At 45.7% G+C, this 13,532-nt stretch overlaps 1 protein-coding gene across 4 annotated transcripts in view; it reads left to right on the plus strand.

The window, feature by feature from the left end:
• Nucleotides 1-13,532, plus strand: part of NPHP4 (nephrocystin 4) — a 169,888-nt gene that overhangs the window by 102,325 nt on the left and 54,031 nt on the right. Inside the window, exon 1 of one of the 4 annotated variants that reach the window (XM_043998126.1) lies at nt 11,991-12,095. The exons of the other annotated variants lie outside the window; for them this stretch is intronic. The gene's annotated coding sequence lies outside the window, so the exon portion shown is untranslated. Of the gene's footprint in view, nt 1-11,990; nt 12,096-13,532 lie in introns of those variants that run through there. 4 annotated transcript variants of the gene reach the window in all.

A 13,532-nucleotide genomic window follows, 5' to 3' on the forward strand; every position in this document is an offset into this window, starting at 1 on the left:
TCCAGGCCTGGTGCTCTGTGTACTCAGATGTCATTAGCTGTTCCATCAGGGATATAGAGATGGACAAAAAAGACAGTTGTTGTCCTCAAGGAGCTCACAATCTACTGCTTATTTCCTCTGGAGCTGAAGATAAGTTAATTTTCTAAGTCTTGGTCTCATAATCTTTCTTTGTGTGTGTGTGTGTGTGTGTGTGTGTGTGTGTGTGTGTGTGTGTGTGTGTGTGTGGCAATTGGGGTTAAGTGACTTGCCCAGAGTCACACAGCTAGTAAGTGTTAAGTGTCTGAGGCCGGATTTGAACTCAGGTCCTCCTGAATCCAGGGCCGGTGCTCTATCCATTGTGCCACCTAGCTGCCCCTCATAATCTTTCGAAGAAAGATATATCAGGAGTGAGTTGGAGTATAATTTGAATTTCTGCCCTAAGTATGGGAGTTGGAAGAATGGGAAGATAGGTAAATAATAATTGATTTGTTTTTTTAAAGTAGAGTTCTAGCCATACATAGAGCAAGTATACATACAGAAAACAAGAGCCCAGTTTGGGTTTCATGTACGTGACCATTTAATTCAGCCCCACCATGTGGTGCTGAAGATAACCCCCTTCCTGCCCTATAGCTGCTTCCAGGTTCATTGATACCCATAGAAATGTGATACCAGGTAGACTGTGACAGAGACAAGGGAGAGCTCCAGGAAGAAGGAAAAGCATGTTCTCTGAGCTGAGAGAAGAAGGGAAGGAAGGAAGAGAGGGAAGAAGGAAGGAAGAGAAAGAAGGGAGAGAAGGAAGGAAAGGAAAGGAAGAAAGGAAGAAAGGGAAGGAAGGAAGAAAGGGAAGGAAGGAAGAAAGGAATGAAGGAAGAGAGAGAAAGAAGGGAGAGAAGGAAGGAAAGGAAAGGAAGGAAGAAAGGGAGGGAAGGAAGGGAGAGAAGGAAGGAGGGAGGGACAGGGTTAGGAATGAACTGATCAAAAGGGTCTGAGGAAACCTACAAAAGAAGGAGAGGAGGGAAGAAAATAAGGGACTGGCATTTATGAAGTGCCTACTGTGCGCAGGCACTGCGCTAGGGGCTGGGGGCACTAAGGCAGAGCTTACGTTCCAGTGGGGGAGACATAATGTACATATGTAAGTGCGTCCCTATGAAGTACAAATGACTGTAAGGTCACTGCCCTGGCAACTGAGCAGATGGGGAGAGGCCTCACAGGGAAGGTGGTGACTGAACCTAGTGATGAAGAGACCAGAGATCCCAAAAGGAGGAGTGGAGGAGGGAGGGCATAGCAGGCATGGGCAAGAGGGGCAGCCAGGGCAAAATCAGTCATTTGGGACTGGAGAACTGTGCTTCTCTAAGGTCTTAGCGCCTGAAATGGCCTTCAAACTAATGGTGATGATGATGACAACAATAACAACCACAACAATAGTAAAATAACACAAATTATGTCACACTTTCTGTTCTGGCAAGTAATCCATCAATCACGAAGCGTTTATTAAGCACCTACTTTATGCCAGGCTCCGTGGTAAGGACTGAGGGTACTTAGCAAAGGTTTCTGTTGTAATGGGAAGACAGCATATCCATGGAGCAGAACACACAAGACCAACACAGAGACAAGGTGGGGGGCAGCCTGACAGGAAGGCCCTTGTGGCTGAGTCATGAAGAAGCCAGTGATGTTAAGAGCTGGAGGGGAGGAGGGCTCTGGAAAGCATCGGCTTGCTTTGAGAGCTGGGTTGCCACCAGACACCGGGCACTCTCGGTGGCACAAACCCTTCCCATGAGCTCCTGTCTGGGCACTAAGTCCTCTGTGCCTGAGACTTCTGAACATGGGACTGGCGAGAGAATCAATGCATCAATACTCCTCCCATTAAGCAGAGGTGTTGAGTCAGAGTTTTCTGAATCCTTGACCTTTGTGGGTCCTAGGCCTGTGGCTAATCTTTAATGATTGGACCGAACCATTACTTTACAGGTCTGATAAAGGCAACGTGGCCTTTATATGTGCTGGCTTTCAATCACAACAATGCATCCTTCAGCAAACACTTAGCCCGTTCTTTCCCCTCGTTCTCAGGGACAACTATTTTTACCTCTTTTGTAACGCTGGCAAACTCCATCCTCTTTCTAAGACCAAAGACTGATCTTTCCCTGTCTTTCTGTCTTTGCTGCTGAAGGTTGCTAAGCAACTACCTCCTCATTGGCGGCCTCTCTATCTCTTCATTCAGTACTTTTTCAGTTTAATAACTGATCTTTTAGTTAAGTACTGACAGGTTTGTTTCACTGGGCAGTCGGTTCAGCAAACTGCGCACTTTCCTCTATTAATAACTCTCATCAGGCTCTCTGCGTGCCTGCTGATTATCCTTTCCTAAAGCACCCCCACCAAAACGCAGTTAAATAAAATTACTGGCATTTAGTAAAAATATTCTTGGGAAAACAAGCTTGTGTTTTGTGCTCACACACCGTCATGCTGCCTCCCACACAGGCCCCATTGGGGTGACAGGCAGGAAGGAAGGAATTTATGCAACCGTCTTCCAACGCCATTTGCAAACCTCCATTAGCATTCCCATGGCCAGGACCGGGAAAGACCATAATCCTCCCAACATGTCTCTTGCTGCCTAACTTGGGAAAATGGATTCGAAGGCCATCCTGGCAGAAGCTTTTGTGGAGTCCAAGTATCGTGCAGAACGATGTTGTGATTGTGCCAGGGTTTGTGTGTTTTGTTTTCAAGTATCTTTATTTCTTTTAAAGTCAGAAACCAACATTGTGTTACCTGCCAAAACTTTTTCCTCATCCCCTCTTTTTCTTACATGAGACTTTTTCTTCTCCTAACTCTGATTTTTTAAAAAAAATTTCTATCCTTTTGTTTTTCATCCCGGTTTTCTTCACTCTCTGTTAATTGGTGGGGTTCTCCCTTACTTGTGTTCTCATAGTTTATACCTTAAAATTCAAAGCATGCAAGAAAGAAGAGAACCTCTCTAATCTTTTGAAGATGACATGCATTGCTATTAAACAGCATAGTGGAATCAGATTTTTAGAGCTAGAAGAAACTAGTCAAATTCTCTTATTTTTCAGATGAAGATCCTTAAGCCTAGGAATGTGAAGTGACCTGCCCAGCTGGGGTCACTTAGCAGAACCTGGACTAAGGCCCGAGTCTTTCAGCTCCTGGTATTGTTCCACCGATCAGTGGTGCCTCCCTGCGGTCACGCATACATGTCCAAACTCGAATCCTTCCTTCTGATCATCTTGAGAGGGAGGATAGCCTAATGGATAGAGTACTAGACTTGGAGTCAGGAAGATCTCAATTTAAATCTTACCCCAGACCCTGGGCAAATATTACTTAACTTCTTCATGCCATGATTTCCTTTCCTATAAAATGAGGATGCTGGAAGCTACCTCACACATTTGTGGTGAGGATCCAATGAGATGATGTTTATGTAAAGTGCTCTGCAAATCTTAAAGAGCTCTATAAAAGAATAAATGATTGAATGCAAAACCCATCTATCAAGTGATGTCCAGAGTCTGGGGGTATGAGTATAGACAAGACTGTCTCTGCTTTCTCTCTAATTATACAAATGTCAGGGAAGATGTTTGTCATCATCTCAACCGAGGGACATGGAAATCCATGAGCCCCTGAGGCAGAAGCAGGAGAGAGGGAAAGGGGACAAGGATCTAAGGAGAAACAGAGGCCATGTTGTTGGGGGAATCTGCCCTCCTTCAGAGGACTCATGCAGTCAGATCTGGATCCCAGAGGATCCAGATATTTGGTGGAAGTCTAAATTCCACTAGTAGTAGAGAAATTACTGATTTTGTTTGCTGACCGTTTGGTCTCTAAGAAAACAGAAGAAATGACAGGGACAACTTTGTTCAGTCATTTATTTGTGTCTGATTCTTGATGACCTCTTTTAGGGTTTTCTTGGCAAAGGTACTGGAGTGTTTGCCATTTCCTTCTCTGGCTCATTTTACAGATGAGGAAACTGAGGCAAGCAGGGTGAAGTGACTTCTTCATGCTCCCACAGCTAGGAAATGTCTGAGGACGGATTTGAACTCAGAAGGAGCAGTCTTTCTGACTTCAGGCCTGGTGCTCTATCCACTGTGCCACCTCGCTGCCAACGTGGGGAACTACTACTCCCCAGTTAGCCGACCAACAGGGCAAAATTTGTTAGTGAAGCGAAAGGGCCAGGAACTGTGAGGGAAAGTGACCATGTCATCCCCATGACGGGGATTCTGGAGAGGCAGAGGTGTGCCCAGCATGTCAGGGAAGCATATTTCCAAGGACGTAGATACATGATGCCCATTATCTCCCGACCTGAGGCTCTCAGGTGGAAGACAGCTTCTGAGGGATGGGTTGTTTGTTGGAAGAGAATGGGAGAGCTCTCAAGGCTGTAAGTCTGGCAGAATCACTTTGTATCATTTGGGTGAAGTCAGGTGGGGCAGGGGCATCCAAAGAGAGGAATCTGGCTGCACGGTTTTCTGTTGGGCTCAGACATGTGTGACGAGTCATCTTGTCCAGACCCCTCCGCATGCACATGAGGAAACTGAGGACCGCAGAGATGAAGTGATCTGGCCCAGGTCACACAAGTCATCTGTGAACAAGGCAGGATTTAAACCCAAGGGCATAGGACGAGGTGGCAGAGGTGGGCTGTAAGCTCTCTGACGGCAGGGGTGGTTTTTGCCTTTTGTTTCCTCCTTGCCCAATGCCTGGCACAGATGAAGTGATGACTGTTTGGTTAGAATGAGTAGCTACAAGAAGTAGTGTGGGCCTGCGGAAAGATCCCTGGAACGTGAGTCAGAAGGGACTTGGCTTCCTTTCCCATCCATCATCCTTACGAGCCCTGTGACCTAGAGCAGACCACTGACACTCATTTCTCTGAGCTGTCGTTTCCCGATCTGTGTATAATGTGACCTTTTTCACAGGGGCTCAGTAGGAACATATGAAATAATATATGTCAAGCCCTTCGTAAACCTTAAAACAGATCTAGATGCCAGCCTTTGGGGAGATCACGCATCCATCAAAGTGCAGATGACACATGGATACGGGACTCAGAACGAAGAACAAATACAAAAGATTTACTTAGACTTGAAGAGGCAGTATTGGGAGGGCCAGAGCCCCAAATGCTTTGAATTTTGGGAAGGATGTTGAGAACCATTTGTAAAAAGCTGTTTGGAGTAAAAAGAGGAAGGGACAGACCCGGAACATGAGGGTCCTACTCAGTTTGTGGGTCATAGTATTTTGAGAGCTGGAAGGGCCCTTAAAGGCCACTTAGTCCAGCCTCCACACTTGATAGAGGAGGGAGAGAAGAGAGAACTTAGCCAAGGTCAGACAGGAGAGTGGGGCTCTGAAGCAGGTGTCCTGTGTCACAGTCCAGGGCTCTCCCTATTGCCTTCTGGCAAAGGTGATCAAAAAGGGGCCATGGCGTTTTTCTTGGTGAGGGATAGTGCTCCCATCAGGGCCAAGTATGTGCTGGTTCTGGGTTGGGTGAATCCACTTACTGGTGCTGAGACATCCAGAAGCACAGGGGAGTTGCTGTGACTGGTTCCCCTCCCAGTCACTGGTGCTGGCAGTCTCAGCTCAGGCTGAAAGATGACCTGAAGTTAACCTTGCTTCACAGTGTCATCACCTGTTTAAATGAACTCTGGCACCTGATAGATAACTGAGTCAGCCACATCAGTCCTAAAGCAGTGATAAGAAACCACTAAGGCATCTCTGAATGAAATGTTAGTCATCGTGAAATGCAAAGATGAGATTGAATTAAATATGTATTTGAATTCTGGAAATTTGCTAGCATCGCTCATCTGATGCCTTGTCGTCATCAGAGATGGCAGGGGGTTGTGGGACTAGCGATACACCGGGAAGCAGAAAGTCCAGCTTAGAGTCCCACCTTGACCATACACACAGGGTAATTGTGGGTAGTGAGCACTACACATACCAGACACTATGCAATAACATCTCTTATTGTATAAGTCATCACTGGTAGGTGTGGCAAGTAAATGAGTTAGACAAATCCTGCGTTTTTAGGCAGCAATTGGATACTGTAGTGAGCTGTGTTTGTGTTTTACCTTCTTACTCTATTGTAAACTCCATGAGGGCAAGGACCTTACTTAGCTACCCTTTGAATCTCTCCCAGTGTCTCTTGTAGTTCTCTGCTTACACATCCTTCACAAATCTTTGTTCTATTCACTTGAACAACTGTTAGGGATCGTGGGGTACTGAGGAGACGATTGCTTGAATTGAATTACTCTGTTGCGCCAAGATTGCCTAGGATTTAGAGGGAGGCAGATTTCACCCTGATTTCAGGAAGAATTTTCTTTCTTTGTTTTTGCGGGGCAATGGGGGTTAAGTGACTTGCCCAGGGTCACACAGCTAGTAAGTGTCAAGTGTCTGAAGCCGGATTTGAACTCAGGTACTCCTGAATCCAGGGCTGGTGCTTTATCCACTGCACCACCTAGCCGCCCCTAGGAAGAATTGTCTAACAAACCATAATGCCATTATTACATATTTTCAAGTAACTCCATCTAGATTTCTGTTTTGAAACTTATGTACTTATATATTTAAAGTCTCTCACATTAAGCCTCAGGAGCCACTGCCTTCAAACTCCATCCTTGGGTCTCTTAGCAGAAATCCACTTCCCCACTTTTGGTTCTTTCAAATGTTCTGGTGGCATCTACAGTTTTACTTAATGGGTGTTCAGAAATAGAAGGCCACCCCTGCTTTATTAGATGGTGAATTCTTGGTTGTTTGGAATGTTTAAGCATTGACCGTATCTCCAGTCAGCCTCTATTTGGACATCCATATGTCAGGGATGCTTGTGAGGGCATGGACACTTTACATGGAAGGGAGTTTGCGACTAGAAGCTTGGACCCTGTGGTTCTATGGCTCTTGATCTCTCTGTTGATCCCCATGACTCGGGGAGGTGAGGCACGTAGGTGAACTGATATGCTTCAGACCACACGTATTCATGAAGCTCTTACTCTGCAGGTATGTACCGGGCACCAATGGGTGAGCGGTGATTTCCTTTCTGCTTCCTGAGTGGGATATTGAGCTGTGGATCCCTTAAATTGGCTGGCTACATTGGAGGTTATTCTTGAAGCTCTTTAGCACGTGTAAGCCTAGTTTTCCCCAAACTATATTCTTGGCCTTGCTTCCCAGTATTCTCCTTCACACACTCTACAGTCCCACCAAACTGGACTCCTAACTGTTCCTTGAACTCAGCGTGAGACCTCCCACCTCCATGCATTTGCATTAGATGTCTGCCCCATCCCTGGATTTTCCTCCCCCATCATCTCCTCCTAGACCCCAGGTCCTCTGCAAGGGCTTCCCAGATTCTCCCTAGTTATTAATACAAATTGCCTTGCATCCTACTTTTCTGTGGACGTTGACGATCTCCTCAGGAGACTGAATTGCTTGGGGGTAATGCCTACTTAGGGTTGCCTTCTTATCTCCTGCCTCCCACAGTGCCTGGTACATAGTAGGTACTTAATAAATGTTGGCTGTAATGTTGAACTGAACACAGTGCTTGCCCAGGAAGCCAAACATGCCTCTTAAAAATGCCGAGCTCTGAGGGGCAGCTAGGTGGTGCAATGGATAGAGCACCGGCCCTGGAGTCAGGAGTACCTGGGTTCAAATCCGGCCTCAGACACTTAACACACACTTACTGGCTGTGTGACCCTGGGCAAGTCACTTAACCCCAATTGCCTCACTAAAAAAAAACAAACAAAAAACGAAACGCCGAGCTCCTGTGAAAGGCCCTTCCTCTGCCTCCACCATTGGGATTGGCCCACTTGCTTTCTTTCCTTCACTTCTAAGCAGGCTCTGGGAGAGCTCCAAGCACTGAGCTTCTCAGACAGCTCCAAGGGGCCCTTTGCAAATTAGTCTGAGGCTGAGGGGACATTGGCAGAGCTGCTCCTTGTGCTGGTCTTACTCCCCAGTTGCTTTCTGAAGCCAGAATCTCCATGAAGCCTAAGATCAAAGGAGTTTCAATGAGCCAGATTGAAGGAAAAGCTGAATGGAAGATTCTCATCATTTTATTGACAGGCGCTTTCAGTGAGTGGAGGCTTTCTGGGGCATAATAGAGTGTCAGGGAAAATTAATCTCAAGATAGGGGAAGGAAGGAACTTGCTGTTGTTGAAAATCTAATTCTTCCTTTGTCTCAAGCAATCTGTGTAGACTTTTCCCAGATTGAGGTTAGCTTCTGTGTTGTTGGGAAACTTGTAGTTGACTCTGGCTCCTTACCATCGTTATCCTTAATATACAGGAGATGCTGTAGAATTCTGTTTCTGTGTTTTATCGTGTTTACCCATGGCCCCCCAGACTCTAGAGAACAGCAGCTGCTGTCTCATACAGTCAGCCCAGGGAGGGGTCACGGATGGTGCTCTTTCCGCATCTCTGCTTTCTTCTTCTTAAACACAGAAACCCACGAGGCCACCTGAAGTCGAGAACAGAGAGCTGACCTCAGTAAGGAAGCCCCACATGGGCGCATGACCTGCCTCTGATCCAAACTGACTGTGTGACCCTAGGCAAGTCCTTGACTCTCTCGTTGCCCCAGGGAAGTCACTGATGTGACCCACCAGTTGTGTTGTCTGCTCCCTCTGTTAGATGATCACCTCCTAGAGAGAGAGTCGGGACCACCTTGCTTTTCTGTTGGCATAGTCAACACATAGGAAGCACTAAATAAATGCTTTTTTATTCATTCATAAGTTGCAAAGCAGCAGGGGATGACTTGCATTAACAGAGGGAGTTTCCTCATGGTAAGAATGGAAGGAAGAAAAGGAAGGAAGGAAGGAAGGAAGGAAGGAAGGAAGGAAGGAAGGAAGGAAGGAAGGAAGGAAGGAAGGAAGGAAGGAAGGAAGGAGGGAAGGAGGGGAGGGAGGGAAAAGAGAGGGAGGGAGGAAGAGGGAAAGGAAGGGAAGAGAAAAGAAGGGAAAAAGTGGAAGAGGAAGGGAGGAGATAGAAGGAAGCATTTATTCCAGACATTGTGCCAAGTACTTTTTACAAGTATTATCTCATTTTATTCTCATGACAACCCTGGGAGGTGAGTGCTGTTACTATCCTCATTTTACAGATGAGGAAACTGACAAACTGACAAACAAAAGTTAAGTCACTTACCCAGGGTCATACAGCTAGTAAGTGCCTGAGGCCGGATTTGAACTCAAATCTTCCTGACTCCAGGTCCAGAGCTCTAGCCATTGCATCATGAGCTGCCTATTTTATTGTTGTTGTTGGTTTACTTTACCAATCGCATTACAGACAGTAATGCATTTCCAGTTTGAGCACAAGCCCCAGGAACAGAAGCATCCTCATTGTCACATTGACATCCTTGATTATGATAGAAAACAGGGTTACATGATCATTCCAGTAATGAATAAGACCAACTGTTTAGCCAGCCAAAATAACTTTCTTTTTGTAAGAGTGTGATGAGGGAAACTTTGACAGCAGAACAGGGTAGTTGCTCCCCAGGATCTTTTCTTCAAAGCTTGGGGAAAGATTCCCAAGTCCCCTTAACTTCTTTTTTTTAAAATAACCCATTCTAGTTGTCATCTGTGAATTTATCCTCACAATTTTGAATAAATATGAAATCTATAAATCCCAGCAATATACTCTTATCTCCCAAAGGAAGCTTGCATTCTCTTTAAGTGTTTTCCTTAGTGATGAGGCATTACTGAAAGGTTTTTAAAAAAATCCATTTGGAAGATGTACGAGGTATGGATATGGAGTGACGCACTTTTTTTCTCTTAACAACAAAACCAATCCCCCCCCCCCCCCGCAAAAAACCCAACAAATTACACCAGAACTTATATATCCAAATGAGTGTTGTCCTTCAAAGTAGTCACCTTGAAAAACTGCACACTTATTATAATGCTATTGCCATTATTCAGAACATTTTTAGAATTTCTCTTTTGAATTGCCTTTAGAGGCAACTGTATAGATTCTTAGATGTCACCTGTAACCCTTATCTGAAGCATGAATTCCCTTGACTACATTCGGCTAAGTAGTCAATGAGCCACAGTCCACATAAGAGAGTAAATATGACTTTATGGTGATGCTTTGTTTTTTGACCCAGACCCTTATTATTCTGCTTGATCACCTGCCATATTTACCAGTTTTGTGCCTTATACTTAGGGGGTGCCTAAAATTTGCTATTTTGAATTGAATTGCATTGAATCTTGCTTCTAAGTGACATTTGGCCGTTTCCCAAAATTGAATCCTCCCCCCCTGCCTACTTTGGCCTTCCTCTCAAGGATGAAGATTTGTAACCATTAAGGATATTAAAAGAACATATGGTAGTTTCTGAAGGCATTTCCAAGACAGTGTGGCCATCTCACATTGGCAGCCAAAGGTGGCACAATACACAAGTGTGGAGTGTTCTTCTATAAGTCAGGAGCTCTAAGGCTCAGAATGAGCAGAGACCAATAGGGAATACTAAGTGCTTAGTGACTAAGTGCTTAGCACAGTGCCTGGCACATAGTAGGTACTTAACAAATGCTGATTAATTGAATAGTTACTAAGGGAAACCATCAAAAGATTTCAAAGATCTAGTCAGACCATTGCTTGGTATGGATGGGGTAATGATAACTGATGGTAGGGAAGAGAAGGATGAAATACTCAGGTCATATTTTGCTGCTCTTATTTGTTAGGGAAAAATAAAATTATGCTTGGTCCCAGAGAGCAGAGTTGGGAGTAGTCAGCGCAAACGGCAAAGGACTGATTTTATGCTTGATTTAATGAAAATTTTCTTAGAAATTAGAGGCATCAAAAAGTGGAGTATGTAGCCTTGGGGGGGCGCTATTGAAGGTCTTTGAGAAGAGGCTGGCCGACCATCTGTTGGCGAGGTTGTAGAGATGATTCTTGGTCTGGTAAAGGTTGCCAGAGCTGGCCTCTCAAGTTCCTTCTGATGCAGATTCTATGATCCAAACACGGTCCCTGCAGTGAGCATTTCAGAGGGTGATGGATGAAGTTCCCTTAGACTGCCTCATGTCTTCCTCATGTCCATAGGTTTAGGATGGATGTTCACAGTGCCCACCAGCAAGCATTTACCTTCTGAGTGGAGGAGGAGGGGGTGGAGGAAGAGGAGGAGGAGGAGGAGGATGCTAACATATGGGACCTACTATTTGCCAGGCACTGACAGTGCCTCACTCTTTTACACATATTCTTTCATTTGATCATCACAGCAACCCTTTGAAGTGGGGGATTTTATTATCCCCATTTTAAAGTTCAGGAAATTGAGGCAAAGTAAGAGGTTAAGTAACCTGTGCAGGGTCACACAGCTAGTAAGTGGCTGAGGCTGTATTTGAACTCAAAGTGTCCTGACTCCAGGCCCCGTATGCTATGCACTATGGTGGCACCTAGCTGCCTATATTAGGTTTACAAGGCATTTTACAAGTATTATTTCAACCCTGGGAAGGAGGGACAGTTATTATCCCCATTTTACAGGTGAAGAAACAGGCTGAGGGAGGTTGAATGACTTGCCAGGGTCACACAGTTAATGAAGGTCTGAGGCAACTTTTGAATTCAAGTCCTCCTGACGCCAAGCCACTGTACCACCTCGCTGTTCCCATTTGCTAAACAGTTGCATTTCTAGGAATGTGTCAGGATGTAAAGAGTTAAACTACAGGATCATCTTTTTTTTGAAAAGGGGAGAAAAGCCCACCATGCCACCACATCAGAGAATGTAAGAAGTTTTCATGTGTTTCAATAGCTCCACTTTGGATGATGTGAAAATTTGTACAAAACCCACAGAATGAGTAGAGTAGCCTGGTTCCTAAGTGCTGGCTTTCTCTTAGTAGAACATAATGGAGCTATTTCCTATAATTTTTTTTTTCTCGTTACCTAAACTCGGCCTATAGAGCCCAGGGAGAATCCACTTTGGGTGGAACTAAGTAGAACTTTCCCCCCATCTTCATTTCCTCTCATTTTGTCTTTTAGCCAGTTTTAAGAAGAAGGGTTACCTGCGGAGGGAGGGGGCTGCCCAGGCCTCACAGGGCTCTGAGATTGCTCAGGGATCTGTGACTAGTGTGTGGATTCCCGAGAAGGGCTAGGCCCCCGCCGAGCAGAACTCCACGTGCACATCCATCTTTCCAGGGAGAAGCATACGCGGGTGTTTGATGATTTCCTGACTCCTTACTAAACAGGTGAATTAATTTAAACAACTGCAGGCATCCTTGACTAGATGATTATAAAATGCTGTTGTTTTTTAGACAACTGTTCATTCTTTCTCTGTAGCATCAAACACACTTTATTTTTAGTTGGTTTGATAGGAGGGGAAAGCCTGTGTGTGTGTGTGGGGGGGGGGGAGTAGGTAAATCGTAGCAGTCTACCCTGCAGTTATTGGCCTGCCCCAGTTCCGTGGGCTCGGCTTTGGGACACGCAGCCTGAGGCCTTGGGAGAGCCTTCTCTGACAAGTGGATGGAGAGACCGCTTCTCCTTCCCAAACATTCTCGAGGCTCCCATGCGTTCTTCGGGACTCATCGTCTTTCTAAAAGAGGCCTCGGCCCCTCTCCTCCCACAGCCTGAGGATTCTGGAGCTAGTGGGATGTATGATTTGATTTGGCAGAGCTTCCTTTAGGGGGTTCTTTTACAAATGGCTGGAATTAAACCTCAGGCTGCTTGGATTTCCGGTTGTTCAGTTCGGGTGCCTCTGGGTGGCAGGCCTTGCCTATTCACTGGATGCCAGGCTGATGGTGATTTTGCATGTGTGGTAGGTCAGTGAATAGAGAGCAGGATGAGGGCTGGGTACCATTTGGAATGGGAGCCTAAGGTGAGGGGTGACTGTCAGTGCCCCCGCTTCTGCCTTTGGTGTCCTCCTCTCTCTTCCCTCTGCCTTGAGGACAGAAAGCTGCTCTGATTCACAGTTTGTAGCTCCCCAACCCCAGATCCTACCCGCCTAGTGCCTGGATGGTCTAGCATCGCTTTCTTCACATATTATGCATGTGGATATTCAGGGCTGTTTGGTGGTTAATGCTGTTGTCACATGTTGAATACCTACTGTGTGCTCATCAGGAGAGAAGTCGAAGACAAGGGCCCTGCCCTCAAGGAACTTGTCATCCCTTTGGGGCAACAAGACTAATACACATTAAAAAAGTGGAGCTCGGTTTCTGACAGGGTATGATTAAGTCCACCATGTAGTTAAGTGCTTTCAATGAAGTAGGAGTTGAGTGCTATTGAGGTGGGGGTGGGGCTCAGAGCAGACTCAATGGGCAGACTCACTGAGCAGGTGGGCCTGGAGCTGGGCCTTGAAGGATGGCTGGTATTTAATTAGACAGGCACAGATAGTGAGGCAGCTCAGAGGCACACTGGATAAGGACCGGGACTGGAGTCAGCAAGACCTGAGTTCATATCTGGCCTCAGACACTTACTAGCTATGTGACCTTGGGCAAACCACTTAACTTCTGTTTGCCTTAGTGCCCTCCTAGTAGAGAAATTCCTCTAGTAGAGCAATATTTCAATCATCATAGGAGTTCTTTTAGGGGTTTGCATCTTTAGAATGTACCAGTAAACATGTTTCTATTATAAGCTTGGCTTCTAGTCTTCTCCGGAGGCTCAGAAATGTCCTAACAAGGTGGATTGGA

Source organism: Dromiciops gliroides, chromosome 3 (assembly GCF_019393635.1).
Source record: "Dromiciops gliroides isolate mDroGli1 chromosome 3, mDroGli1.pri, whole genome shotgun sequence".
Lineage (NCBI taxonomy): Eukaryota > Metazoa > Chordata > Mammalia > Microbiotheria > Microbiotheriidae > Dromiciops > Dromiciops gliroides.